Source organism: Leopardus geoffroyi, chromosome B4 (assembly GCF_018350155.1).
Source record: "Leopardus geoffroyi isolate Oge1 chromosome B4, O.geoffroyi_Oge1_pat1.0, whole genome shotgun sequence".
Classification (NCBI taxonomy): domain Eukaryota; kingdom Metazoa; phylum Chordata; class Mammalia; order Carnivora; family Felidae; genus Leopardus; species Leopardus geoffroyi.
In genome coordinates, this window is record NC_059341.1 from 38,691,473 (window position 1) to 38,697,120 (window position 5,648).

The window sequence follows — 5,648 nt, forward strand, 5'->3', positions numbered from 1 at the left end:
CAAGGCCAGGCAGTATTTTGGGAAGGTGTAGCTACTGACTAGATCAGAGTGTGCCTGTGACCTCAGACAGCCCAGTCACAGGCTGGGCATCAGTCCACAAGGCAGCCTGTGGAAATGGTGCTGTCCACTAGTGTAGTAGGAATGAGCTAAGTCTGTCAGAATTTACACCGAAGAATGTAGAGGAGACGGATCAGTGAAGACCAAAGGGAAGAAGGACTGATATGCAAAGATGAGAAAATTTGTCACGAGGGAGACTTTGAAGCAGCGAGAAAGAGGATGGGTGTCTTGAAACTGCTGAAATCCTGATATGTTTTCCAGTTCTAGTGTTCTCAGAAATTCCTACCATCAAACCCTGACCCTTTTTCTCTTGAGCTAGAAGTGAGTTTCTGCTCTTTGCAGACAACCCCCCTGCCACACACACGCTGTCTCTCTCTCTCTCTTACATACACAAGTACATGAACATCACTACTTCATTAATATATATATATATATATATATATATATATATATATATATATAATGTGTGTGTGTGTGTGTGTGAGAGAGAGAGAGAGAGAGAGAGAGACTATGTGTGAACAGGGAGAGGGGCAGTAAGAGAGAGAGTCTTAAGCAGGCTCCACGTTCAGCTTGGAGCCCAACATGGGGCTTGATCCCACGACGGTGAGATCATGACCTGGTGGAAGTCAAGAGTCAGACACTCATCTGACTGAGCCACCCAGGCGCCTCTAACAAATTACATTTTGGGTGCTGTTAGGGAAGGTTGAGAAGCACCCATCTCCTTTCTTGAATACTAGAGTCTGGAGGATAGGGAGCCCAAGGTGGAGATAGGCGATGATACACTGCTCAGCAAATGTCAAAACTGAGATATGCATAAAATACAGTCAGCTGGGGGCACCTGGGTGGCTCAGTTGGTTAAGCGTCTGACTTTGGCACAGGTCATGATCTCACTGTTTCCGAGTTCAAGCCCCACGTCGGGCTCTGTGATGACAGCTCAGTGCCTGGAGCCTGCTTCGGATTCTGTGTCTCCCTCTCATTCTCTGCCCCTCCACCACTCATGCTCTGTCTCTTTCTCTGTCTCTCTCAAAAATGAACATTAAAAAAAAAAACTATGGTCAACTAATATACTTGGTAGGAATATCAAGTTCATCAGCTGGTAAACTTAATCCTTTCTGAAAAGATATAAAGCATTCTCATGCTAGAAAAATATGGGCTGGGACAGATTTTTCTTTCTTTCTCTTCTAGGCATTGAACTACATTCAGCATTTGATGTAATGGGAGTATTCTGGGGATTTCAGTCATGGAAAGGTAGAGGAACACAAAACAAAAAGCTTCAGGCAGCAGAAGCAACAAGGCATTTTAAGGGGCACCTGGGTGGCTCAGTTGATAGAACATCCGACTCTTGATCTCAGGGCTGAGTTCAAGTCCCCACTTTGGGTGGGGAGCCTACTTTTAAAAAAGAAGCAAGGCATTTTATACGTTAGGGCAGTATGAATACAGACATCATAGTCTTTAAAGTGTATATATGTATAATTACTTACAAAGTTTATGCATGAGTGCATATGTGCATGTATATACATGCATAAAAACTCATATATTGAAGACATACTGAAGCAAAGTGGATCTGTTACAGACGTAATGCTTACATCACAGCTTTTCCCCAGTGGATCACAGAATCATGTTTTCTATGACATCTAAATGTTGGCAATTGATTTGCACAGTTCTTGGTCAGAGGCTTGGGATCACAAGACAGAGGGCGAAGGAGGACAGGGAGGGGGGTCCTCGAAGTACCAGGAAGAAAAATACAGCAGAGACCAAAGTCGTACATGAGAAGTGTAGGGGGGTGCTCTGCACACACCTGCCAGGAAGGCCTAGGCTGTTCTAGGCTCCCCAGCCAGCACTCTCAGCACAGCGCCCTCTTGTGGAGCTCAGTGGCTTGTTTACAATATGGAGAAGAGCATTGCACGGTGAGCAGAGGCTGCTTCTCTCGTTTGAAGAACATGCAGGGCCCTTTTCCTCCCCAGGCCTCTAGCTCCTTCTTCATATGCAGGACTCCACGTGGGAATCCCTGACTCCGGAAAGTCAGTATTGTTATAAGAACCTCAAAGAAAGATATTTCATTCTCTGCTTGGTCCGTCATTCCAACTTCTCACAATTTGTCATTCTGATCTAGGGGTAGGGGTCCCCTGCCGGGATGATCACAGCTGAGCGGCGGGATGTGCTGCCAGTCATTCCCAAGCATTCATTGAGCCACTGGGCACCAGGTGCTGTGTTAGCTGTAGGGCACTTACTATATGCCAGGTGTGTCTCAAGCACTTAATATCAACTCATGTAACTGTCAGTCATGACAGTCCCGGGGAAAAGAGCCATTTTGCCAGTGACTCCTCAGAAGTGCAGAAGAGTCGCGAAGCCTGCTGGTGCCCCAGCAGGTCTGGAACCCAGGCTGCGTGGCTTTGTAGTCTATATTCCTAGTCACTATACCACGCCACCTTGCATACGAAAGTATAACATAGAGAATTTGAAAGTTTAGTGGGTGTGTCCCCAGAGTTTCTTATTCTTCCACAATGGGGGCTCCAAGTTCCAGCTCAGGGTGCTCTGTTGCAAACCTGGACCAGTGCCATCGCAAGTAAACCTGTAGAATAGGCCAGTCTCCGGGCTACGATAACTGTACCATCTTCTTTGCATATGTAATAACAAAACTTCAATAGACAATTGCTTTAGGGTGATTTATTCGATCCAAGAAAATTACGTACAAATTAAACCACACTTTCCCAGGAAATTACACCATAGTTGCAGGCATAGGGTGGGGAGAATTTATAACTTTCTTTAAAAGGAGTCTGGGAAGATCAATATGTGGCCGAACAGTAAGAACTTCACTGGGAGAACTTAGTGCACAAGGCCTTGTGGGCCATGTGTGCTACAGGTTTCTGTATTTCTTACTTCTGATATGGCAGCTAAATATATCACAGTCTCAGAGCTCTGTGATGCAGTCTGATCAAAAGTTCCCCCTTGGATTAATGGTCCAAGATCAGAACAAAAGGCAACTGAAGGAGTGGAAAATAAACCAAACTGCACTGTTGACAGAGATCCGACTTCCGGTGGTTCCCATGCCAGAAGGGGAGGGTTGACAGGTAACTCTGCCAGTGGATGAAATGCTAGAGTCCTAAGGTTGCAAGGCAGTGACATACACTCAAATATTAGGGCCCTAAGCAACTCCATAGCTTCTGGTACCTGGAGACCCCTATCCCAGGAGACAACTAGGGCCTGCCTGCATTTTGCAGGTGCTAAGCAGTAGCTGGTGTAAGGTCAGATAGGCTTATGGAGCAGGATTCCAGGATTGCTCTGGAATGTTGCAGGAATTTATAAGGTTCAATTTATATCTCCTTCACCCCAGAGAATGGGAGTTGCTATCCCATCACTGAAGACTAATGTCTTCGAGTGCTCTCTGTCTCTCTGTTTCTCTCTGTTTTTCCCTCTCTGCACCCACCTCTCTCTTTCTCAGTGAAAGAGCTCATATGACCTTGTTTGAATACTGGGCTTTGGAGTCAGACAGATGTGAGCCTACATTCTTGTTAGCTATTTGACCTTGAACATGTCACAGTCTCTCTAAGCTTTAGCTTATTTGTAAATTAGGATGATTATGCCTAATCCACAGAGTTGTGAGATTGAATTGAAATAATGTGTACAATTGGAAGCACTTACTCTGTTATTAAGGAATTCAGATTCAGGTATGACTATTAGATCTGTTCTTCCAAAGAAAGGCAAAATGGTGTAGTACCAACACAAGGAAACCCAGACTACTAAAATTTCTGACCTAGAAGAGACTTGGGAGATCGCTTGAGCTGAGAAGGGCACTGAAAGGAGGAAGAGGTAGAAAGGAAGGTAAAGAATTGAGGAATTGCAAAGGTAAATTTCATCTGAATTTAATTAATTACTCCAGAAATCCATCTTGAATATCTACTATGTTTGAGGCACCAGGCCAGACCTTCTTCTTGCCCTAAATATTGTTGGCATCTGGTAGAGGGGATAAGGAATGGACCCACCTTGGGATCAGTCTTATGAGACAAGTTCTAAGGACAAGTGCACATCTCCCTAGGGGGAAATCGATGAAGAGTGGCCTCTATGTACACCTGCCCTAGTCCACCTGCCTGTCTTTCTTGTTAAAGATCCATAAGGCAGGTGATTTCATAGCTGCCCTTGGTTACCAATTCTGTGTCTTAAAACAGTAACAATCAATTCTTTCTGGTGTCTAAAACATCTTGTGCTGTAGTTTAAATCTGGTCTCTCTGGTCTGCTCTTGGAGACAATGGACAGCAGCTGGCCACCATCTTCTGCATAATAACCGTTCAGGGGATTGAGACTGTTAGTAAGTCCCTCTTGGGATCTAGATACGATTACCCATCATGGGTAGGCTGAGGAAACAGAATGCAGACATCATACTCCATTTTCATGGCATATGGGTTTCTGTGGGAATTTAGCAACCCTGAGGCCAGTGCAGTTGCCTTTGTGCACAGACAAGGTGTTGGGGTAGGCAGGTTTAAGATGGCCATGATCTTCTCCCAAGGGCAATAACCAGACTATGATGCATCCCGAAAAACACTTCATCACTGTTAAAACCTGTTTTAGAAGATAAGGGGAGTTTGCTCCCGTTCAGAGTCAGTCACCTTCTTAGGGAAAAGCAGGTGGTAAAAGGAGGAGTAAAGAGAGAAACCTATATTATATTTTAACTTGATCTTAATTAAATTGATGTCATTAGGTTGTTTAAAAAAGACATGCACTTATTACTTGTGAAGTCCTCAGGAAATATGCCTCAAATGGTAGTAATTTTAAACTACAAAGTACTGATATTGTTAGGGTAATAATGTCCATTGCTCAGGTAATACCTTCTGATCCAAGAAATCCTTTTCTACTTGCAAATATTAATGAATGGTAGCAGAATATGCTGCCCCAGAATATGCCACCTCAGAATATGCTGCCTAGGTGTTATTTTGAACTATAAGCACTCAAAACCAAAAACAAAAACAAAAAAACCCAGCAAACACAAGGAGAGGAGTTTTCTGAACAACGCTATCTGCCTAAAGACAGATCCTCCAAAAGGAACTCAATTGTCACAAATCTCCTCCCTGGGAGTTTCATCAACCACGGAAGACTGACTCTCATCACAGGAGAGGAGAATAGAAGTCAACACCACACCCAGACAAACTGTGTCACAAACTATTATACCTCCCATCTGTTCTTCCAAGGGCCCATTCATCTCCCCTAAAACCCATTTACTCTTCCCTAAGATGCCTACATCCCACCCCCTTTCCCCATTAAGATGGTATTTAAGCCTGAATTCCAAGCCGCCTCAGGGAGTTATTCTTTTTTCCCTGAGTTTCTCCCCTTTATACATGGGGTACACATGTTAATAAGCTGCTGTTTGTTTTCCTCTTGTTAGTCTGTCTTTCCTTACATGGGTCTCAGGCAAGAATTCAGAAGGTAAGGGGAGAACTAATTTTCCTGCCCTACATTGACCATGAAGCTTCTTTGTATTTTATTCAGCTTCTCTCCCAGTAGTTCAACTATTTTACAGATATCAGATTTGAAGAGGTATTCAGAAGGTGGCGCATCAATCATTTCCCTGTCTACTGCTGTTCAGAAAAATGGATCTC